The 25,232-nt window shown below is 41.2% G+C and overlaps 1 long non-coding RNA gene across 2 annotated transcripts in view; it reads right to left on the bottom strand.

Moving 5' to 3' along the window:
* The window catches only part of LOC123580814, a 242,135-nt gene that overhangs the window by 172,205 nt on the left and 44,698 nt on the right, over positions 1-25,232 (bottom strand). For both annotated transcript variants that reach the window (XR_006703470.1, XR_006703471.1), the window contains exon 3: positions 5,448-5,560. This is a non-coding gene — a long non-coding RNA (uncharacterized LOC123580814). The remainder of the gene's footprint in view (positions 1-5,447; positions 5,561-25,232) is intronic.

The following is a 25,232-nucleotide window of genomic DNA, read 5'->3' as shown; positions in this document are numbered from 1 at the left end:
AGTTAAAATGTACTGCACGTTACTAATCCTAACATAACATTGGCAGCTTGCACCATCCCCCTGCCAAACCCAAATTAACACACTGCCTTACTGGAAGGCAAAGGCTGCAGCTATATTTATAGCTCAATTAACAAGTTTCATAACTAAACCTCCAGAAGTCCTAGGCAAACCTGACAAATGCTATGCATCTTAACGCCACGGTGACCCTGCCAGAATGCCACCATCTTCTAACGGGGAACGACTCCTGCTATCACCTTGCGAGAACAATGATGATTGGCACTGGCCCATCTGATAAAGGGAAGCTGGCTGGGCAACTCGGCTCTTGTCAGGGGTACGTCTCATAACAACTCTCAACCAACACACATACGGTTGATTCAAGCAGGCGGCTAATTCTTCTTCCTTTTGCAGATGGATGGAAATGTCTGCTCCTCCGGAGCCAATGGCTGCAGAGAATGACTGCCATCTTATGACTCAGGGGCCTTGGTCCTTCCGGGAACAGTGTCACGGAAACACAGGGTACATCACTTGGCAAGTGTTGTAACTTCAAAAGAAGCAGGAAACCTTTTCATCATATCTTCGAAGCAGGTTAATTTTGCTCGAGGGAGAAAGATTCTTCAGAGGATTATTAGTGCCCAGGCAGCATTGTTAGAGGATGACTAGGGAGGATGCAATAGTATTTTTAATACAGCACTTGACTTGGGGCAAACTGCCTTCAGCGTCCAGGTGGGCTTTCCCTTTATTCTGGAACAACATACATGTTTACATGGCACAGAGCTTTGTGACGATTTGCCTGCACATCTGGCTTCTCTGTGGGACTGTGAGCTCTTCGAGCCCAGAAAGGGAGGAGCATCCTGTTATACTATGTCCTCCTCAGCTCTTAGCTCAGAGCAACTAACAGTAAGGTCCAGCATTTCTGAGTGAATGAATGAATGAATGAATGAATAATTTAATAGGTGAACTGGATGAATACATAATTTAATAGGTAAACAGTACTATTCTCCCACATACTATCAGAACTTTTATGATTCTGAAAACCTCTTGCTTCAGTTTTCTGGCTGGAGTTAAACACATTTCATGTGCCATCCTTACATCTTCCTACCAACTATAACCCACCTCTAGCTACCTTTATCATAGGTCCCTTCCCCATTAGACGCTGGCTATTTAGATCACAGAAATTTGGAAAGAAACTTAAATTTGCTGGTCAGAGCCTTAAATATATCTCCAACTGCTTGAAACCCTTGGCTGCTAACACAGAGCAGAGGTAGATGGTCAACCATTAACACTGTGTTAATACACGCGAGGTGCACAATTTTGGGTACGTCACTGATTCCTGAACTTCAGTTTCCCTATGTGTAAAATGAAAGGGTTAATTTAGAGCTACCTTCCAGGGTCTTTTCAACTTTAAAATATTATGAAGTTTATTTTTCTGCCATCTCGTTGCACACACACATACTAATGGCAAACATTTCTTTGTTCTCCTGTCCCCTAAAAAGCATGCTTACAGAAGTTGTTTTAAAACACCCAAACTTCTCAATGAGAAGCCCATGCTTTTTTTGCTCCTTGGCACTCTCATTGTTGGGATTTTGATCTCCAAGTACAAGGGTATTCCTTCCAAGGAATACAAGTAGACTATTTTCTCAGGACAATTTGTGGTTGCTGAAAAAAAAAAAAAAGGTCATTACGCTGTAAGCATAGGATAAAGAGGATAAGCCACAGTTAGGTGCTGTTATCAAGGTAGACTGGAGTAAAACTAGTAAGGATATTCTGCCAGTATCCAAGGATCTGTTGCCTCTCCCTGCTTTTTCAAGGAACAAGATCTGGACCAAAGATGCCGCTGCAACAAGGACCACAAAGGGGTAGTCTACTGGCTAAAGCTGGCCTCTGAAATATGATCAGGGACCAGGTCATGCATAGCTGCTGTTACTGATGTTTTAATGTGAGTTTAAGTGCCTTTGGGTGGGTCATGGAGTGATCAGTTTATCAATGGCCCTTACCACTCCTTATGCCTTATACCTCTGTCTTATCCCTTTCATTCATTCATGATACTGGTCCTTTGCCAAACAAACTGTATCTGTCTTCTCCTACTAAAATAGAATGCTACTGGGATGCCTGAGTGGCTCAATTGGTTGAGTATCAGACTCCTGATTTTGACTAGGTCATGATCCCAGGATCGTGGGATTGAGCCCCACTCTGCACTGAGTGTGGAGTCTGCTTGAGATTCTCTCTCTCTCTCTCTCTCTGTCTCTCTCTCTCTCCCTCTGCCCCTCTACCCTGCTTGCACATTGTCTCTGCCTCTACAAAATTAAAAAATAATAAAATAAAATAAAACAGAATTTTATCTCCCACGAGTGTAAGACATCCTTCTGTTTGTTCACTATGTACAATACCTGGAAGAATGCTTGAATCATAGTACATATTTTGCACATATTTGTTGAATGAATAAATGAATGAATGAATGAAGCTCCCCTGCCAGTTGCTCCCTCTCAGACCTCCCATAACACTCTGCTTACTCTATCGCAATAGCCTTAATGCAACAAACATTTATTAAATACGAGGCACTATGCCAGGTACTGGAGATATTGAGGCGAACGAGACAGAGTACTTTGTCTCAAAAGCTCACATTTAAGAGCACGTAGACAAATACGACAACACAGCACAACAGTTTTGATGTTCCATGAAAAGGCTAAAGGAAGGCAGGAAACATTTGCAATGTGGCTCAGCGGGAGTAGAAATTCAGTACCTGGACAAGGGAGAGAGGGCACTCTACACCAAGAGAACAGACTGTGCAGAGTCACGGGGCGGTGGAAGGACACATGCTCAGGGCCAGACCACCCCAGTGTAGGCAGAAGAGACAGCGTGGAGGAGGAGAGGCTGGAGGAGGGCCTGGGAAAGAGCACCACTGAGGGAGTGGGGAGACCTTCACAGCAGAGCCACGGAGTTTAGATGCTATTCTGCAGGAAAGAGACACTATTCAAGTGTTTCAAACGGTGAGTGCCAGGGAGACCGTGACGTCTTAGAAAGTTACTCTAACTTGCGCTGTAGGGTACAGGCTGACGTGAGAATAAGCTTGGAGGTGCTTGTAGGCATCTGGAGGAGGGGAGATGGGAGCCTAAGTAGAGGCAGGAAAAGTTGTTCCTCTTGGGAGAAACTTACACAATAAACATTTTGGAGACAGAATGATGTAATTAACAAGCAAGAGGGGACGACGGGTGAGAGACAAGTGAAGGGAGAGGCTTCTGTTTTGGGTCAACTCGATAGATGATGCTGTAAAGGAGAAAGGGCAAAAGAAGTAACTAGCAGGGCTGCAGCCACTGAGCTGTCAGCATCATGGTCCACAGTGACCTCTCTCATGGCAGTTTCAGAAAAATGAGGGGGATGAAAATAAGTGCTGTGAAGCAAAGAATGAATATGATGCGAAAAGTCACAGACTTGTAGAAGAAGGGGTCATTTATTTAGTTTTTAAAAAAAACTTGGAGAAGCGGGTCAGAGGGATGAACAGGCAGAGCACAGGAGACTTTTAAGGCAGTGAATCTATTCTGTGTGCTGTTACAACAGGAGATAGATGTCATTCTACATCTGTCCAAACACAAGAATGTACAGCAACAAGAGTGAGCCCTAATGCAAACTATGGACTTGGGGTGATGATAATGTGTTAATATAGATTCATTGATTGTAGCAAAACTATGGTGGGGAATACAGACAGCAGGACAGGCTATGTACCTGTGAGGACAGGGATATATGGGAGCTTTGTACTTTCTGCTTCGATTGTCTTGTGAACTTAAGACAGAATAAAGAATAAAGTTTAGGGGCGCCTGGGTGGCTCAGTCGGGTAAGCAACCGATTTTGGTTCAGGTCATGATCTCACGGTTTGTGAGGTCGAGCCCTGCATCGGGCTCTGTGCTGACAGTGCAGAGCCCGGAGCCTGCTTTGGATTCTGTATCTCCCCTCTCTCTGCCCCTCCCCCACTCACACTCTGTCTCTCTCTCGCAAAATAATAATAATAGTAATAATAATAATAATAAACATTGAAAAAAATTTTTAAAAAGAATAAAGTTTATTAATAAAAAACTTGGTGAAGTTTGTAAAGATAAATAAGGCGGTATCTTGAAAGGAAAGGAAAGTCAGGAAAGATGGTGGTTTTCTTCTCTCTCTCTCTCATAGAATGGGAGAGACTTATACAAGTATAGTGGCATATAAGTATTTACAGGATGTGGTCTGTGAGAAAAATATTTGAGAGATAAAATACAGCTGATGCAAATAAAAATTCTTGGGAAGGACTCAGAATGGTGCCTAGTACATAGTGACTGCTCAGTAAAATGCTAGATCATTATCACTACCATAATATCCATTACTTTCTTCTTTATCTTATAGTAATTTAGGTCACTGCTCCAGCTCCCTAATGAGACCATTAGCTCACACAGAAAAAGGTTATGACTGCTTAGACTTTGTGTTCCTTGTAAGCACTTATTGTAATTCCTCGAATAGAATCCTCTTTCATTGGTTGATTCATTCAAAGTAGTTACTGATAAATGGTAGAACTTGAATCTTCTCAGGTAGTCATTTTGGCTTCTTCCTTTGAGTATATTTTATTCATTTTTATCCTTACCTTCAAAGTACCATATTGTATGTATTAAACAAATGCCCCTGGCCCTCTCAGATTACAATGTTAAACTTGTCTGTGTAAATTTTGAGACCTTCAACCATATGCAACATAATTACAAGTCTAGAAGAAGGAGAATGAGGGCTCTAGCTAGGGCAGGATCAGAGACTCCATATAATGACATCCATAATTGGGTTCCTTATATTTTTATGCTATGTTGGTCTCAGTGTTGGCTTCACCCAAAGGCTGGCTTCCTTCAATGTCACAAGATGGCACAGTAGTTTTAGGTGTTACATATAGATAGAATGACATTCAGAGAACAAGAGACCATTTCTTCCTGGTACCTTTGTTGTAAGAGGGAACCTTTCCACAAGATCTCCAACAGACTTGTCTCACATCTCATTGGCCAGAACTGTATCACAAGAACTTCAAGCTGTCTTTAGGTAGCTTTACATATGTGGGCACTAGGATTGCCTTAGACTAATCAGGAGACACCCTCCTTGGGAAGAAAAGCAACCTTTTCAGAAGTACACAATCTTGCAGAGGAAAGGTGACCCTGGAATACACAGGATTCTGTTTGGAAGGATAAGTCATGGGGTGGGGAGATGGATGTTGGATAGGCAGTCAACAGTGTTTGTTAGAGTTGAATGAAAATTAATACAACATAAGAAAAGAAAACGATATAAAATGGTACCTCTTCTAACTTGTGGACATAAAATCTGCTTCTGGAAGTTATTCTATGAGCAAATAGATGACATAATAATGAAATGATAAACAGGTAAATACGTACTAAAAGTTTCAACCAGGTGAAAGGAGAAGGGCATTATCAAAGTGTCTGGAAACTCACCACACACATTGCATTGCTGTCTAAGTATAGCTCCCAGGATGCAGCGTGAGAGATTCCTCATTCACTCCACCAACATTTCAGGGTCTGTTATGTGTCAGACCAAATACCAAAACCTAAAAATAAATGTTAATAAAATCAGTTTTTCATCACCACAATACAAGTTCCTACACTAAAATATATAATCTATAACAGAAGACTAACAACTCAATAAATAACTGTAAAATGTGTTTTAGATCCATGATGAGTATACTAGGCACTTTTACTTTTTACTTTGGGGGTAGGAGGATTTCATAAAGGAATGTGATGCTTGAACATCACATCGTGTTTATGCATCCCATAAAGGATGTGGGTCTTAAAAAATAATTAGTTGTTTCTGAGATGAAAAAGGGACTGGGAAGGGCATTTTTAAAAGAGGAAATATTATGCCCAAAGGTGTACAAGTGTGAATTAGTATTCTGCCCCATGAAACCCCAAGTGGATATCCAAATGGCCAGAGAACAGAGTTCAAGAGGAGGTGTGGATGGAGGTGAGCCTGGAGATTTGGGCGGGAACCAGATGACAGAGAGTCTTCTTTACCTCATGTATATAAATTGGGATTTGGTGCAGTAAGTAACACTGAAGGCTTAACAAAGTGAATAGACATCTTAAAATATCACTGGCAGCTGGGCCATGGGGAGGTTGTGGTGAGAGCAAGTCTAGAGGCAGGTTATTCAGTTTAGCAGTTGCTTCAATAGTTCAGGAACATCAAGACATCACTTGAGCCAAGGCAATAACAAGGAGTCTGGAGAAGAGGCAGAGATGAAATACGTGATGGAACTCAGTAAAAAATCTGAATGTGGAAAAAGAACTGGAAAAGTCCAGAATGATCGGGTAAGTATGGTTAATGAGAGTAGAGGAGACAAGAGAAAAAGGTAAAAACCAGGGTGATCAACTTATCTGGGTTTGCCAGGGCTTTTCCAGATTCAGTGCTAAGAGATCTTCATTCTGGGAAGCCTCTGGGTCCCAGGCATACCAGGGCAATTGGTTATCACATAAGGAAAAGTACATTTGCAGGAAAGTGTGGTAAGTTCAGTTTTGTAGGTCATGAATCCCAAGCCTATTGGGCAACAGAACATTCAACTGGCATCTACTTAACCCTCCAATGGCTGGTCAGCTCCGTGAAAATTCACCCAGCTAGTGTTCACTAGCTATGCACTCCCCGAAAAAAGATCGGTTTCCAACAACTTTCACATTTCCACTCCATCCTGTAAATAGCATCCAGCTTTCACACAGTTAAGGCAGGAAGTGGTTCAATAGTCTTTCTCCACCAGGGCTGGTGGACTGCAGACGCAAGGCAAAGAATGAATGATGGGCACCTTTTGAGCCCTTCATGCAAATCACTTTAAAAAATTATCCTTAAAAGGAGTATGCCCTATGGTAACCTATAGTCATTTCTATCAAGGGGACTACCCACCTGCTTTTGCTGCCTACAAACTTATTATTCATCAGAAAACAGAGCATTTCCATTCCTTATTTATTAATCTTTGTATCACAGACATACCTGTACTGCACATGTACAAGCACTCAATAATTTGTTGCAAAGTGAATTATTTTAAGTCCATCAAAGTACATATTATCCTTATTACACATTCCATTTGTTATCTATAATCTTTAAATTCCTTTATCTTTTCTTCAACAAATAAGAACTTGAAAGCCAGGAAGTTTTAGGTTGGTACAATAGCTCTGAGATGATTCTAACCATCTAGTTTCACTTAGTAAAAGCCTAGAAACATCATGGCGAGAAGGTAGTTCCATTTGATACATTTATTTGTGCTTGAGACCAATATTGTTCTACCAATAGCATACTCTATAAACTGACCCAGTGCTCTGAGAGTCCCCAAATGCCTTATTTAAAACAATGGAGCAGACATTGAGGATGGTGTTCAACTCTTAAGTTAGCAATTCCCACTAGTGATTTAAACCAGACCTTCAGTGTTATTTTAACATAGGTTTTGGATTTAATTATCTTAAATGTCTAAAAGAATGCATACAATTCCCAAACTGTTTATCTCTTTTATGGTAAAATCTCTTCCCCTATCCCTAGAAATCTGTTTTAATTATTTAATCAGTTTGGCTGAAACTCACAAAGCATTAAATTGTTAGTTGTTACTTAACATTCCTTATAAATTGCATTTATTAATTTCTGGATAGAGACTTGTCCATTGCTACAGTAATTTAAATTAGTACCACATGGTTACAGACCGCTGCTGAATGATGATTAAATCTTTGGGGCAAATTCAGTCTTTTAAGATTTAAATGGCACTAGAGATAAGCTAACCAAATTTGGGTCCAAGAAGTTACAATTTATCAAAAATGTAATAAACCATGGCCGGAATATTCATCGTAAGCAGCACATAATGTGGTCCATGAAATGACATTTTAGCATCTCTCTCACTGTGGTCACAGGGAAGCGCTGACAGTGCAGACACAGCAATGCTCCATTGATATTTAACAGTTCCCATCTACAAGGTGCTTTGCAATATTGTGGCTTTTTATACACTCAAGTCCCCCTGATACTCTATCAGTCATTTTGTTATTCAACATACTGACATATTCCTTTCTCGGTGCTTTAATTTCACAGGCACAAACAATCAACATAGCACACAACCCTCTGGGATCTCAGCGACAGGAGGAGGAACTGTAGGACCCGGTGGCATTTCGGGATGATGAATCACTAGGGGAAAGAGTTCCGGTAGGGACTGTTGACTCTAATTTACCTAGGTACAGGTGATGGGAGACAGGCTTGGGAAAAGTTAAGAGATCTCTCCCAGGTCACAAAGGTGAAGAGAGGCTCTAGAATTCAGTTTCCTGACTTGCAATCCAGAAATGTTTCTTCAACACCTACCACCAAACAGTCCATTTAACTGGTAGGACCCTGGATCTCAACATTTACTCAGATTACTGAAAGGACCTGATCACTTCTTCCCAGGGAACCAACGGGGGAAATCAAGTGATTAAAAACATGAACCTTCCCACTGCTTCTGAACACTTAAAAAATAATAATAATTAAAAAAGAGGGTAACAGGCAGGGCATAGGGGAGACCGTAAGTGTCTCCTACTGTAAAGACTGACTGAAACACTCAGGTAAAATAACAAAATCAACTCATAAAATAATAGATTCATCTTCCTGCTGCTAAAGATAAATATTAAATAATCCTAGGTGCTGCTGGCTGAAAATTAATTTCTGTAAGGCAAATAGTATAGTATGTATATGTGTTTCAATTTCTGTTTGGCAAGGTGCCTATTTTGAGCATCCTGCACAGACCTTTGAAGTACTTGGGCTTCCTGGATAACGCAGATGCTTAAACAAGAATTGCTTCCTCAGGGCTCCCAAGCACTGTAAAAGAGTCTGTTTTGGATTGTCAGGCCCCCAACTAATTCCAGGTATTCAAGTCTAAAAACACAACATTTTTTAATGCATTAATGATACATCACAACCTTTCTGAATTGAATTGTGTCAGAGATGGGAGTGACATTAACTTATTAGAGGAGTCACAAAGTGCTGAACCACTGCAATTTGTGTTCCCCAAATTACAGTCAGGTGCAGTCGCCCGCATGGGGCAGGTTGAAACAGGATACACAGTGAGAAAAAAAGTGCTTCAGATAGAGCCCTCTAATGATTAATTTACAATAGAAAAAAGGATAGAGGGCAAACAGTACATTGTATTCTAAATCATGAAGCTATTATAGACGTCCCACTTGTCTACTCTTAGACCATCTGAGAGCTAAGTCGTTTTATCCCCCAGCCCCAGTTGTTCTGACTGTGCTTCTTTAATATTGGTGTTTGACAAAAAACATAAAATGTCCCCAGGAAGCCAAACACACTCAGGACCATTTCTATAGAAACTTCAGAAATGTGAAAATGAAAACAACCACCAAAACAATAACAAAAATCCACAGTCTGCACTTTTTCAGAAGTTCCCTAGGAGCCTTAACTAATTTTTTTTTTTTGTTTTTTGTTTTTTGTTCTTTTGTTTTTAAACCAGGAATGCTTATCCTGGAAGAGCCTTCCATTAGCAGCATGGGAGTTAAAGCACGCTGTATTCTAGACCAAGCAAATGCCATGAGGCAAGGTGAGCTCTTTGTGGTCACAGAAGAAGAAGAAAGTCACTGGGGAGTCCATGCATGGAGTAACCCTCACTTCCAAGTCTACTCAAGTTCTTTCTACAGAAGGATTTAGCAGAACAAGGGGTCTATAAATGGAACCAGAGAGTGGGATCCCTCACTCTGATATTCTACTAACACTCCATGCCTCTTTCCAGAAGGGACATGCAACCCAGCATAGTGACCAAATTCTAACTTGCGTCACTGCATTCTGTCTCCTCTGAATACCTCCTGGAACTTCATCTGGTCTTCATTCCATGTTGTAAACCAATATGAGCTGTTGGAAAATTGCCCTTGAGGTGGCTGTACTTCAACACTGGGCAACATGACTCATGAATATTTTTAACAGTCAAGGCCATATGTTCCTCTCCTCTGTAGAGCATGGAGCCAAATGGAGCTTCTTAAATAACACACAGTGTGGCAGCTACTGCCAGGCACACAGGGAAGAGTCTCAGAGTTGGATGTGTTCTCACAGTCAGAGATGGGAAAGGTCCCTGACTCTGAGAGAGACGACCAGCTGACACGGAGCTAAGAAAATATTGAGAGAATAAGAGTTGGGGTTTTTGTGTGTGTGTGTGTGTGTGTGTGTGTGTGTGTGTGTGTGTGTGTGTTCTGTTTTCATCTTTGTTTCTATGCTTGATGTATTTTACAAGCCCGTTAAGGGAAATGCTTTTTCCTAGGTCAGTCTTCAAGTTAACCCAAGTCCTCCTCCACTCCACTCTCTCCCAGCACTCCATCAGAATTCCAGGGTGCCCAGGAAGTGTGTCCCACAAGCCCACCAATACCCAGAACTGCAGTCAAGGGAAAGCAAACTTTCTTTACGATATAACAAAGTTTCAAGATGCACAGACACCCTTGGACTAGGGTAAAGTGGAAGCAGCTTCTGAAGAACAGCTTTTCGAGGGGATTTGGCTTTATGGCAAAGGAGAGGAATGGAAGAGATGAGAATAATAGAAGCAGAGCTGCTCGAAAGAGGACAGAGACTGGAGGGACCAGAATGGAACAGGAGAAAGGACACAGAAAGGAGAAATTGGGGAATGCCTGAGATTCATTTTATTCTTGACAGGCCCAAATTCCCACTTTCTAACGACAATTCTATAAATTTCCAACATGGCTTTGTTTTGGAATAGTGACCTATTTAGAATTATCCAGCTTTAGTTGACCAACTGAATTTATTCTGCAACCTTTCTGGGTGAGTTTAATAACCTGATATTTATTTAAGAGCCCAGCATTGTCAGCCACTGTGTTAGGGATGAGGGATTGGCCATGAATAGGACCAACACGGCTCCTGCCCTCCCAGATCTTCTGGCATTCTACTAGCATTTGATAAGCATTAAGGGAGCAACTCTGTGGAGTTAGGGAAGGGTCCTTGGGGGGAAGTAACACCTAAGCTGAGACTTTCAAGATATAGCGAAACAAGTCTGATCACCTTTGTAAGTCTAACTTATCACCTGTGAGATTAGGAGTCTCCTCCCTGCCACTGGCTCACGGCATCAGAAGGAGACAAGTAAAGGAAACATGTGGGGATAAGCAGAGCTTACTGGAGAGCAGAAAATGTAGTGTGACATCAATCCTTGGAGGCCAGTTAGATGCCAGCTGGGGATTTAATGTTGACCTGAGGTTTCTAAAATTACACAGGAAAAAATATGTAGCTGTGCCTTCCAGCCCCAAACTACTTCTGCCCCCAGCTCCCCCTCCCCCTGATGAAATGTCTTCAAGGTAAGCAGATACAAATGGAAGTTAATAATTTGATTTTCTCTTGTCCCTCGTTTACTTCGGTATCTTGCCAACCTGTGCGTTGTTGTATCTGTGATAAGGTTCCTGTGGCCCTGGTTCTGTTGCCACATCCCCATAAGTGGCACCTGGGTATAAACAAGGTCTGTCAGGACAGAAAGAACTTCAAAAACGCATGCCACCAAACTCTTCACAAATTTGACATTTGTTGTTTAGGGTAAGTCAACCACCCAACTCTACATGGGTGGGTAAGCTTGCTACAAGACATGCCTTGGATAGCAGAGGATTAATTTGACCTCACACCTTCAAGGAAGAGTTATTCTTTTTTACTACCTTTGACCATGTTCCCAGGATGCAGAACACTTTGAAGTGTAAAAAATTCAGTCATCCAAGTGCTTAGACCATCCCTTACCCAATATCTGTAGGGTTAGGAAAAAATGAATAATTGCCCTCATGTAGAAAATATCTGGGGGACAGACTGTTCACTTTTTGTTTAGATAGGCTGCTGTCTGTTACACACGGGTTTAATTATTTCCCCCATTTGGTTTTATATGCACTTTCACTCCTGTTGTGACAGAGATTATTATTATTATTATTAATCCCAGAAAAAAAGGAAAAAGATTTAATATGGAAAAAAGGACAAATGCCATAAAACCTACTGTAATAATATGTTCAGTAGGAACCATGGTCATTGCAGGGTAGAGTTGCACACCTACTCATTCTTTTGTGATGATCATGTTTTTACTATTCCAAATTTAATACTTTTTCTAATATATTATATGTTACCTCCCATGTATTTAAGCTGTACTTAAAAGCATGCTAAGAACTGGTAATTCTTTAATGGTTGTTCACTTACAAGCGATTGTGGGTCATTACACAATCATTTAAAGGGCATTAATGAGAACCATTTAATGGTTTTAGTAGAATATCATTGTAAGGGACAGGGGAAAAGTTACTGGCTGTAAATTTTTATGACCATTTCTTACAAAACGTATTACTTTAAAGATTTATGTATGTAACAATGAGTACAATAAAAGCCATGCTAAAAATAATTTGAAATCAAAGTAATGCATATAGATAAGTCTTTGCTCTGCTACAATTGGGTGGGTACCTTAAAAAAAAACAAAAAAACAAACCTTCCTTTTCTCCTTCCTCCCTTCCTCTCTCTCTGCCTCTCATTCTTCCTCACTTCCTTCTCTCCCTCCTTCCCCACCTTCCACCCTTCCTCACAACTTGCAGTTTCTTTCTTAAAAGAGATTTTTAGTACCATTAAAGTTTTTGTTTTTACTGAAAACCATTACAGATAGAATCTTAACCAATATGTTTTTTGTTGCCGAGGGTGGAGAACAGAGGGGTAAATATAGCAGGGCAACACTGCATAGAAATGCCCCAAATGTAGTGGATCTTTGTTTACAGAACTTTCCCTTATATATCATTATTTTAAACTATTTCCTCTTATATACTACAGGACAAAAATAGAAAATCCAATACTTTCTAGGACATCACTCTCTAAGACAGGACAGGGGACTAAAAAGGGAGAGGAACTAGTCTGGTAGTACACCCACGGAAATCTGTAAAATACATACAGAAAGGAGCCTCACTCATACCCAGAGAAGCATGGAACATCTCGCTCCATGCAGCTCACCTCTTGAAAAAGAAATGGGTATTTGAGAAGCTCACTCTACTGAGGGAGCAACCTTATTAAAGTGCTTTAATAACACAACAGTCATTGTATTATGCCTGGTTTTGTCCACTTGTGATTCTCATGGAATACATAATGAATAAGACAATGCCCCTTTCCCAGGATTCTTGCATAAGCAGGAGGATATTTCTAATTAAAAAGGCAGAGTTAGCGCAGCACATGAAATGAACAGAACCATATCTCTAGAAATGCCGAGATTTTACTGTTTGCATTAAGTAACGCTTGTATTTCTCTCTGAATCTAGCCCAATACCCATTACCAATAAGATGAAGATTTAAGATAACTTGGTCAAAAGATGGTGAATTACAACTTTTAATTAAAATGTAGAAAATAGTTGCTTTAAAATAAACATGATAATACTTTCATGATCATTAATTTTTTATGGAGAGAACAACAAAAGCAACCTGAATATTTTAGAATGTGACATTATAAAGTCAGGCAAAGGGGATTTTTTAGAAAATTATGCATGTCCCAGAGAGAGGATTATGTAGTTGCTACTTTCCATTTCTAGTCCCCTTGAAAACTCCGGTAGAATGCAAAACCCACACATCTGGATCCACAGGGATTTCTCTACTTGACCTATTCAGGTAAAGCAAGCAATGAGCGGGACGGTAAGAGGGTAAGGCAAGCATTGGGGTTTACACAGTTTATTGACATCAAACAACAATTCAATGAATGATCACAGGGTGAAGAAGAGCTGATTTTCCTACGTAGACCATATACCTTGATATGAAATTTTAAAAACATACATTTAATGTGGAGTTGAAATATTATTGGTGCTATGTTCGAGATTGAATGTGGCAAAACGATTGGCGATCGTGTGTGTGTGTGTGTGTGTTTGTGTGTGTGTGTGTGTGTGTACACATGCATTATGGTTTCCTCACCAGAATCAGTTCATAGTGATGCAAACCTAGCTTCATGCCTCTTTCTAACGTTATCTCCAACTTCACCCCTAAGTAAATGTCCTAAGAGTATGAAGTCTGCTCTGGCTCAGTGTGTATGCACAGTCTTCTCTCCATCAGGGCATCCATGCTGATTCCCGCTCTCTGCCCATATGCTCTCTGTCCTGATTACCTCAAGTCTGCCTCCTCAAAGAAGCCTTCCCTGAACTAATGCCTGGCTTCAAAACTCTAAGTCTACCACCAAATATCTAAGGGAACCATGGTGATAGTTACAGGGAAGACAGAATGGCGCACCCTCTGATAGGGCAGGAATTTTTTTGCATCAGTTGGCTTCTTCATCATTAAAATAAGGAAACAGTCATGTCTGCCTTACAAGGCTGTTGTGATAATTACATCAAAAATACATTTTAAAAGCATTTGGGATAGCATAGATTCATAATAAATGTTAGTTCTCCTATTTCTCCTTCTCTCCCTTTCCAATTCAGAGAAATCTGTGTCTAAGCCATTTGGGTGTAACAACTTGTTATATTTACTTTCTTGTGACTTTCAATTTTGGGGGAGGGGGACTTTACATTCTCCATCATCTCTCCCCATTAGTCTATAATCCCCCAAAGGAAGGGACCCTTATTTACATATCATCATATTCCCTTCCTCATCTAGCATAGTTCTATATGCACAGTGAGGATCCATAACATTTTATTAGAAGAGTGAATATTAGTTACCTACTCTAATATTTGGTTAAAAAATTAATTTCCATAAAATAAAAGCCACAAATTAGCAACACTGTACTCTCTCCTTACACCCCCAGTATGCTGTATATGGCTGAATTTACATACAGTGGGGAGGGGGCATCAGTCTGATTTCAGATTGTTTTCCATCACCTGGGCTGGTTAGCTCTGTAAGGTCATAGGTGGTACTAACGTAAGATTGTGCATTCAATCCCAACGTGGGTGTGTTTACAGACAGAACTTTGCTATGCCTGTGGACTATCTGTGTATTTTCAGGCAAGTGTTAAAAATTAAAAACAATGCCATTGCATTCCTAAAATGGTCTTAGGAAGTGAGCAGTGAGGATCAGTGCAAACAAAGAAAAATAAAAATCAAGACTCATGCACCACTTGTGATGGAGAGATGGCCTCGAGGTCTTGGTAGTCAAAGGACAGTACATTTGAGCATTTTACTTTTGGCTTACAAGCTACTTGCACTGATGAAATGAGGTGTGGTGCATGAAGGAAGGAGAACAGAGCGGTTATGAGTGTGGTCTCTGGTGCCGGATGGTCTGACTGCTCTGTGACCTTTAGTCAAGTTACACGGCCACCCTCTGCCTCAGTTTCCCAACTGATAAACTAGGAGAATAACGGTTCCTACCTCAAGGCATGGTCTGGAGGCATAAAGAGGTAATACATGCAAAGCCCTTACCACAGTGAGGGCCATGCAAGGATTACAGGTATTACCCTGGCAATACCTGGAAAGCCTCATGATGATTCTGTGGGAGTATTCATTTCTTCTGCTCAGGCTCCTGCCCCTTCATTACTAGGAGTAGGCCCCAAACAGCATGTCAAGGAAGGCTGAGACTCCCTCCCTGGGTGTTCCTTCCTCTCAGCAGAGGGGTAGGAGAAGAGCCATGACAGAAGCTCCACGGGCAGCAGATCCCAAGTCCCTTGTGCCATTGCTCACGTGCTTTCAAAGCCCATAAACAGACATGTGTGCTCCATTTCCGGGATGCCCGGTGTCCTGAGGCTCTTGGGGCGGATGCCTTAAGTAGTACATCTAGATACAGAAACAAACTAAAAGCAAAACGAGAAATGCAAAATAAAGAAACAGCTTTCCAAGGGCTGAGGAAGCTTAGCAGAGAAAGGAGAAAGGGGGCCACATCACCTAAATACCTTCCTCCCAGAGACCACAACAAAGTGAGAGCTGCTAAATGAGCTACAAAGTCCAAATCAACCACTTCTCGCCAAGTGGAGCCCTCAGAATCCAGAGAAAATGTTGGTGGTGCCTTCAGACATTATCCATCTGACTAGCAGTGGGAAAGTAATGATTTTTGTGAATTTTGCTGGGAAGTTGCTACAGCCTTGAAAGATATGCAGTAGTATGTGTCATCCAATTTTGATGTGATTTCTAGAAAGAGAAAGGTGAGTTAAAAATAGAGATTCCGTTTTAATGCATGTTTACTCTTGCCTTTGTCTGGAGTCCAAAAACGACAACATGTTCTTCCCATTTACTAGAGCAGCATTATTTTATATAAAGTTTGAAACCACGTGCACTGCCAAGGCACCCCTCCGAGAAGGTAAGCCTGATGTTCACATCTATCACATACCCTTCGGACTTTTTTAACTTAAGGGCTTGTCATTTCAGTGGGAAGGAAGATCTACGGAACACGAGCCACGTGGAGTTTTATTCCTTCATGCTGTTTGTGATAAACTTCAGGGGACATATTTAACATTCAACAAAACCCGAAGTTTCTGGGGCCTCCCCAGCAGGAGGATAATATCACCACTCTTAGAGCGGCTCCGAGTTTTAAGACAGTGCTAAACAGTTCAGGCATAGAGTGTGACAACGTATACGATTCCTAGGGGTGGGGAGGTGGGGGGTGGGAATTATGCAAGCTTCTAAACTACTTGGTATTCACGTACAGCTCTTCTCCCACATTATGATGATGATGATGATGATGATGATGATGACGATGTTATTGTTAGTATTGCTCTTTGTCTTCTTAGGAACAGTCTCTTTCAGGAAGACAGAACAGTTCACCTTCTGGCAGGGCAGTCATTCTTTTGGATCACAGGGCATCATTTTGCCAGCTTCTCGGGGTTGCTAAGTTGCTGACAAAACGGTGGGGGTTTGGGCTTCATGCCTGGAAGAGGCACAGCTGGAGATGAGCTCTGGGTGCAAGCCTCTACCGTGCTCCTGTGTCCCTTTGGCCCTATTCTCTACAACCGGAAGAAGGAGAAAAGTTGCCAGAGCCCAGCTTTGTTTTCGAATTCACTTCACCCATCATTTCTAAGAACCTAATAGGACCCAGGTCTGTGTTTGGGACTGTTGGAGACAAGAGATTACAAATTTCGGGGAAAAGTGAAGGTTGAGACACATTAAACTCACACATGCACACAGACACACACGTACGCATGCATACATACACACATATACACCATCAGGCCTTAAAGAGCAGAGGGTAGAAATATCCTCAAGCTCTCCTGTCCTTAGAAATGAGTTAGAACATCCCTAGCAAAGCTCCAGGGAGAGTGCATTTGCTGGGACATTAACCAAGATATTTGGAGATCTCACTTTTCTGCTGGAAGTAGGAGAGCAAAGACAATGTTAATTGCAAGAAAATGAGCAAAGAAGCGGGCTTTAACTTTCATGCTCTAACAGGGCCAGAGAGGGAGATTACAAGGAAAGCACAAAGGCAAATGCATGAGGCGGTCTCCTGCCTCCCCAGGGAGGGAGATGAGCATCACAGGATTTGCTGTAGAGGCCCACGGCCAGCACAATCTATTAAATAGCTCAAGTTAGTCAATGTGGAAGAAATTTTTAGACACACATGCCCAACCATATGTGCATGGCCAAGATTTAAAATAGAAAAGTGAGAGACTGTTGGATGACTGAGGATTTTTCCCTTGCCAGGAAGTCCTCCTTAAGGATTTCATAGCTTGCAAAAGAGAACTGCTTGCCAGACAAGCCAAGAAAAAGACACAGAAGATTGGGACCTGCTTCCTTAATGATGAAATGTCATACTGCTATGTAAATCAACCCAAAGAAAAGAGGCAGGCATGATTAAGATGGCTTTGCAGAAACAAGAGAGGTTTCTCGACATCTCTTCCCTAAACTACTGTAATTCTTCAAACGCACTGGGCACTGGGCTGGAGGCACGCGCGTGCGCGCACACACACACACACACACACACACACACACACACACACAATGGAACCTTACTGGTGGTGGCACTGGGCAATAAGGGAACCCCTCTGTCATAGGAATTCTATGTCACAATGAAAAATTACACTGTGTGGCTCCAATTCATGAGGGCAAATTCTCTGTTGCCAAGTTGGTGGCTGATCAAAGAGCTACCCCACTGGGTTTCAGTGTTTTGTTTTGTTTTAATGTATGTGGAATGACATGATAAGAACATAGGATGGATCCTATTAGCCACACGAGAATCAGCTTTATTAATTTTCAGTCATACCAAGTAGATGTGTTTTTAGTGCCGTTTTACTAGCAAACACTCAGCTCAGCACGTCTGTGCCTCAGTTCCTTTCCCTGCTTCCTCTCCAGCTTCTCTTTTGCTCCCCTTCCTTCCTGAGCCTAGAAGAAAGACCTGACACGGCACACCATTCTGTCGCATAGTGTTAAGAAACACTGAGATTGTCTGTGACGGCCAATGTTTTGTTATGTCATCACTCAATATCTACGTTTGGAAATATTCTTGTCATGTCCGGGGAAAGAGTGGTTTGGGTACAGCATAAAAATAAAGCTATTCTCTCATACCTTGGAAGCTTCGATACTTCAGGGCTCTGACTCTTGGGTCATTTACTGTAATTTATGTGTTCCAGAAGAATTGCAATCACATCTTCTAGAAGTTCCATATCCCAGGAAGCTTCCTCCTAAATTGTACCATCAATTTTCAATTCACTTAGATTCCTATAATTTTATGACTAGAGGGGGCTTTAGAATTGATTTAATCAAATTCTGTCATTTCACAGAAGAGAAAGGTGAGGCCCTGAAATGTTAAGTGAGTTGTTATACCACAAAGGTACTTGCTAGGTAAGTCAGTGTGAGTTTCGTGGTCCTTTGTCTTCTAGTGTAGTATTCTCAACACTACGCTCAACTTCAGTGCCATGCTATGTAATTAACTCTACCATGTTCCCAGGAATAATATGGATCTCCCTACCCAAAATCAGTCCTTAGGTTTGAAGTTTAGCCTACTAAAGCAAAAGTGATCTCTGATGACTGACTGGAAAAAAAGGATTCCTACCAGAAAAAATGGGAAGATGCACTGCTGCTGCTAACAATCAAACAGCGACTGTCTAAATGACATTAAATATCATAAGCACATTACTAATTCATGCCAGGAATAGTCCTGTATTATGAAGAAAATATTAATACGATGAAAGACTAGCCCACGAATCACCTGGAGAATATCGGTCAACCATAAATGTTTCCACACAGTAATGGGAATCACTGCTCCACAGGCAGTGAGGTGGCTGCCATACTCCACCCCAGGCACCCACCCCAACATTCACGTCCACCATCATCAATAGCTAACTATTTGGTGTGTGTTCTCTAGAAGGCAACGGATGAGTGCCAGGAATTAACAGTCTTCATTTACATCCCAGCTGTAAAGGTGGTGGAAAGGAGCCCATCCACTATCTTCCCAGAGAGACGAGAACAACTTCAAGGACTATGACTTCACACTAGGTGATGATGCCAAGGCTCTCTAGGGAAACCGATCCTACAGTGTTCTAACCACGCCATCAACATCTCTAACCCATGGGCTACATTTTGACCTTCACCTTTCTTGTCAACCTCAATTACTCTTTTAGGGTGCATTTGGGAAGACTTCTAAACTCCTAACACTTTGGGGTTCTATCGTCCTTGAGGAATTTCATAATCAAACCTGCTTTTCTATCCCTTTTCTCTTCTGCCTTTCCCAAGTAATGAAGGGCAATGAAAAGAGGATTAAACCAGAAACCCAGATACTCCAATTCCAGTTCTGACACCTTAACTAGGTACACAGCCTTGGGAAAGTCACTTGATCTCCTGAACCTTGGTTTCCTCATCTGTAAAATGAAAACACTGAAGGAGTAAATGCAAATGTTTCCAGCAGCTTTAGTATTCTGGGAACCTCTTATAACACAGGACTATTGCCAGAGAGAAGATGTCAGAGATTACAAAGCCCCTGGAAGATACGGCTTAAATTCTCCTAATTACAATGTCTAACAAATTCTGAGCCCTGAACAAATAATCAAGTGTCAGGGGAAAGAATCCCAACATTATTTATTACCCTGCAAGTTGCTATGAAATACTAATGTCAAGTGCTAGTGATGGTACTTGAATTACTGTATGTACTCAGATAATTATTGTATGTAATTTGCAAATATGCAACAGCATGTACATTGTAACGATAAGGATAACAATACAGTTGATAACAACTTAGGCTTGCATAAGATTATTTCACTCAGAGTTTCAAAGTGTTTCATAAACACTGGCTCATCTATTTTCTGAATACCAATAATGCAAGGTACAGCTGGGGACAGAGAAAGGGAGGGAGTGAAGTGTATATCCACACTTTGGAGATGGGCAATCGGGGCCCTGACAAAAGTACTGATTTCCCCTGGGTGACACAAAACCAGAAACAGACCTGGAAACATGGACCCAGTTTCCGGGTATGCAGCCTGCTGCTCAGAACACAAGCCCACCCCAGCTCTCCAATTTACACTATGAAGTTTATGACATGGCATTACCCAGGCACTTTGGGGTGTCAATTTCCTTTACAATTTTATAAAATATCATTTGGAAGGACGAAGAAATTTATGCTTGTGCACTAAGAGCTCTCCTGCCTGCCCACCCTCTTGGGATAAGAGTTGGTTTCACCTGAACAGAGTTGCAAATAGGAGGCACACTCGCAATGCTGTGAAAGCCATGGGGTTTGTTTTTAATTTAAAGAACTGCTCTGATTTGGCTACACATTTTAAGCAGGAACTGTACAATACAAATCCACTGAATTCACTCAGACAGGAACAAGTTATGCCATCCTAATACTGTCTAGAATCCAGATGTATAGTTACTGTTTCCTTTTTCTTTCCTTATTTTTTTTCCTCTTGCTGCACAAAATTAGTTCCTCGGATACTGAGATTCTAGAGGCTCATTGTCTTGCAAAATATTCAGGTGCCTCACGATGATCTACAATAATAAACCTCCAGTGCTATGGCAAAACACAGATAAAAATGTAAAAAAATATATATGTATGTATACATAAAATGAAATATAGATGCGGTATGAGTGAATCACAACACAAAGAGAAGCCAGGTAGGGAGGGAGGAAGACAGCTTCCCTTCCAATCATGTGAACTGGGAAATAGAATGGATGCTCATTAAAGTAGTTTACCAGGACTCCAATTTGTTCTGTGATTAAGAGGTATCGGTTGGAGGAGATTGGTGAGGGAGATCAATATACTTGTCTTCACTCTTAATTCTTTTTTAATGTCTCTGTCTCCACAGAGCAGCTGAATCAGAGAGGTAGAGTCAATCTTTATCCACCAGGGGGCTGCACTTCAGAAAAGAAACCCAAAGCCCCCAAAACAAAAAACCGAAGTTTGGGGCAACAGCAAGTAAATCAAGTTGACGCCCAGCTCCCTCTGTCCCGAATGCCCAACTTTTCCTCAAGTATTGTCATGTTCCTGGCCAACAGCTGCGACAGGGATGAGAGACAGAGGATGGAAACAGTCACGGACAAAAGCTACTCACCGATCTTAAAGTGGGATGATGGCATAAAGCACCTAACACAGTCTTGTATGCTGAAGCGGCCCATCCACGCTCTTCCTCCACACCCTCATCTTTCTCTACAATGCAAGCTAAGGGGCGTTCTTACAAAAAGCTCAGGGTGCCATAATCTGAGGCCCACGGTAATGAGATCCACCTTCCTCTATGTCCCCCAGGTTCAACCTCTCTGGAAGTGGTTCTTAGCCAGAGGTAATTTTGCCCACCAGAAAACATATGCAATGTCAGGAGACACTTTTTATTGTCACAACTAGGGGGAGAAGAGCTACTGGTATCTAGCAGATACAGGCCGGGATTCTGCTAAACATCTTATGGTGCATGGGACAGCCTCCAACAGCAAATAATTACCCAGCTCAAAATGTGAAAGGTGCTGAGACTCACAAACCCTGGTCTTTGGTGACCTTGATGCTTCCACCCAAGTGGCCAGTGACACAACTCACTGAACTCTGCATCCTTGATCCAGAATTACTTTAACAATCTGAAATGTAGAATTCTTCCTCCTCCACAATGTGTATGCTGCATAGAGCTAAGTGTAAGGTCATTCTCACTGTCACATCTTCTCAAAACAAGTTGGAAGTGGTCGATTTAAGGGACTGAAAGGGGCTAGGAGGGTGGAAAGGATTTGATTTGTTGTTGCTGTTATTGTTATAACACTTCTGTGCCTATAGGTTTTTATCTGTATGACAGAGGCTGTCATGTGTTCATTAAAACCTGTTGCCTACACTTCCTGGACACACAGACTATATTTCCCAGGATCCTTTGCTGTTGAATGACCATGTGACTGAGTACCAGCCAATGGAATATGAGAGGAAGTAATAGAAGCATTTCTAGGCCTGGCTTAGAAAACATTATCACATGATCCTTTACTCCCTCTCTTTCCCTGACTCCTGGCCATATGCTGAGGTTCCAGCAAAAGAATCCAAGGCTGAAATGAATGCTGGTTCCACCAGATAGAAGGAACCATGGTCCCTGAAGGACCATATTGAAGACCACTTGGTAACTAGCAACACTTGCACTGGACTTTATGTGAATAAGAAATAAAATAAGCCACTAAGAGTTGGGCATTGTTACAGCATCTAGCATTACTTACTCTAAAGTAATATAACATACATATATTACTCTAACAATTATAAATATAGGAGCACCTGGGTGGCTCAGTTGGGTAAGTGTCCAACTCTTGATTTCAGCTCAGGTCATGATCTCAGGGTCCATGAGATCGAGTTCCACATCAGGATCTGTGCGGGGCATGGAGCCTGCTTAAGATTCTCTCCTTCCCTCTCTCTCTCTCCCCTCTTCCCACTCTCTCTCTAAAATAGTAATAATAATAATAATGATAATAATTAACAATAAGTCAAATATAACTAATTAAAAGCTAGTTTTCCAATGTCTGTGGGAAGTATATTGCTGTCAAGTTCCTGTTTGGGGCTTTCAAAAATGCCATAGAAATTTCTTTTTCTAATGTAAACTGACACCTATCACTTTCTATCTTAAAGCACTTCAGTGGCTTCCTGTTGCACTTAGTATAATATTTAAAACTTCTTATCATGATTCACATTGCCCTTCACAATTGCAAAAGAATATAATGCTTGAGGTAGAATAACAAGTGTGTGTTGTTGAAAGGATGAGCTTTGCCTCCCACTGCAGGTACGAAGAGTTCAGATATCCCTTTCTACAGGGCTAACAGCTAAAGAGTAGGCTCAGACAATATAACATTCCAACTCAAGATTTTAAATCTTAAGGAAGTAAAATAAAGACACAGAAATAGTTGAGAAATCACTCAGAGTGACCTTGAGAATGGGACTGCATTAGCACCAAGCATCTAACACACTGGTGACAGCAGCATGCATTACCAAGACTATTCCAGAAGAACTTCGTCTCTATTGCCCTGCTGCCTAGCTACATTTAGGTCTTGCCCATTTCAGCACCTGAACTTGCTATTAAGCTTCCTATTGATTCCAGAGCAATTATAAATTTCTTTTTTGCTTTAGTTAACCGATTTTAAAATGGATTGCTTGCAAGCGAAACCCTTGAGTGATAGAACATTTGCCTTTACCCCAGGAATGCAAGCTCCATGAAGGCAGGAATTGTATCTGTTTTGTTCAGTGTAATATCTCCACCATGCTCTCTAGTATCTAGCACATCATAGAAGCTGATTAAATATTTTTTGAATGAATGAATGAAGATAGCAGAACATCAGGTAAAATTTACACATCAGCATCAGTTCCATCCTTCCACTTCAAAATCAAGATTTAATAAAGTGGGAGGTCAGCGGTATAAGGAAGATAGGGTTGAAGTGGAGGGAAACGATACCTGAGTATGAGAGAAAGGTACTGAGGGAAGGTTGCGCTGCTTAAAAATTATGTAGAAAATGGAAAGCCAACTTTAACTCTATTGCCTCCTGCTGGACAGTAAGAGTAGTGCATTAATTACAGCTTTCACTTAACTGTGGCCATTCAGTTTTCCAGCAGGGGACCGCTTCCCAAAATGTGAAAGCTTATTAATATAGACTCGGGTTCCCATCCTGAAAAATGATTCCACCCTTCTAACTCAACATCCTGACTCCCAACTGCTTTACCTACTTGGCTGATTGGTTTTGAGAATCTGACAAAATAATGTATTTTATAATGCTTTATATATTAATGGAGCATTATATGAATGTATGGAAAGATTATTTTGTGCGCAAGACACCTTAAGAATAGCAACAAAAATTTCAAAGGAACTCGTCTATTTCTCAAGAAAGCCACATGTCTTTCTAGAATGTAGGCTGGATTTGCACAGGTAGAAATTAACTATTCTTAGAACTGTTATCCAAGAGTGGACATACACTGTTTCATGGAGATATCGCTAAGGAATGAAGGTTTGTGAAGAATTGATGAGGGAAGAAACCCAGATTTAAAGAAGTGAGTTTTAAATGGACATTTTTGTGGAACTCTCAGAGAGGGTTTGCATATACTTGGTACAATCTGATATGGTGGAGCTGACTTCAGATTTTCTGGAGGACTTCATGTTCTCATACTCATTCAGGAGCATGCTCCTGAATCTTCTCATGAGGCATAATAATCACCGCAGACAGAAGCTGCTTCTGATTTAAAATTCTCATGGAACAGAGGCACTGCAACTAGGTAGCAAATGCTTGTGATTCCTGCTGCAGAAAGGTAGAGGAAGCACCTAGGATGCCACCACTTGGGGACAGAGCAAGAGGCCACCCTATACTGTGTAATTTCAGTCTCCAGGAGAATCCTGAAGCTGTCGTTGCACATAGGAGCACACAAATTCTCCAACTGATGGCTTATGCCTAAAGCTTACTTATAGGGTTTGATAAATTCTTTCAAACATGAACTTAAATTCTAACTCCTTTCAAAATGCAAAAGCCCCAAGGGTCAAAAATATTTTTGCACAGGGTGATATAAAAGAAAAGACAGGAGGATGACTTTAGGAAATCTGGTTTTTAATTCTGTTTCTGCCACCAGACTAACTATGTCAAGAATTATAACCATCCTGGAAATCATTTTCCTCATTTATCAAATGACAGTGTTGGAATAGAACGGGGTGAATTTCAGAAGCATTCTAGCAGTATGCTTTCCCTAAGTCAACCTTTAATTCTTCATTAATGTTTAGTAGATAAAAATGCTTAAGAATGGAAGCAATGCTCTGCTTGGAGCACAGGGTAGAGATTGGGAGCCAGGAAAAGGCTCTATGTAGATCAACTGTGGAAAGCAGTGGACAAGCTAAGTTCCGCACTGAACTCCACAAAGCTCTAAAACTGAAAACTTTTTTTTTTTATTTTAATTGAAGCATAGTTGACA

Source organism: Leopardus geoffroyi, chromosome A3 (assembly GCF_018350155.1).
Source record: "Leopardus geoffroyi isolate Oge1 chromosome A3, O.geoffroyi_Oge1_pat1.0, whole genome shotgun sequence".
Taxonomy (NCBI): Eukaryota; Metazoa; Chordata; class Mammalia; order Carnivora; family Felidae; genus Leopardus; species Leopardus geoffroyi.
This window is presented reverse-complemented; position numbering and strand designations above follow the sequence as displayed.